Source organism: Arachis ipaensis, chromosome B03 (assembly GCF_000816755.2).
Source record: "Arachis ipaensis cultivar K30076 chromosome B03, Araip1.1, whole genome shotgun sequence".
In the NCBI taxonomy this organism is placed as follows: domain Eukaryota; kingdom Viridiplantae; phylum Streptophyta; class Magnoliopsida; order Fabales; family Fabaceae; genus Arachis; species Arachis ipaensis.
Window position 1 is genome coordinate 110,582,080 of NC_029787.2, and position 530 is coordinate 110,582,609.

Below are 530 nucleotides of genomic sequence, written 5' to 3' on the forward strand. Positions count from 1 at the left end.
GATAAGTTTAATATTAGTAAAAAATTTTAAATGTTTTTATTTAATAAATATAAAATAAATGTATTAAAAACTTAAAATTTTTTATATTTTTAATAAAAATGTTCTAATTTTATAATGTTAACATGTACCTAAAAACACAAAATAGATAAATTCTTTAAAAAAAACTCAAATTCAATAATTTACTGATTTAATTACAAAACAACCATAAAAATAAATCACACAAATCCAATAAAAAGTAGCAACAATCCCACTACAAACCAAAACTAATAAAAATAAACACGTTTTGGAAAACAATAATAGTTTTGAACATAATCCACATACTAGTGATATAAAATTCTATTATCATCCTCTTCCAAAACATAAAAAGTATCCTGATGTGACGAGTTTAAAGTTATTATCAATGAATATTTTTTTGGTAATTGTTATTATCAATGAATATGGATATAACAAAAACATTATCAGAAAAATATGTAATTTTAATTTTAGTTGATTTTCAAATTTTTTAATTATTAATTTTTATTATTATTTTG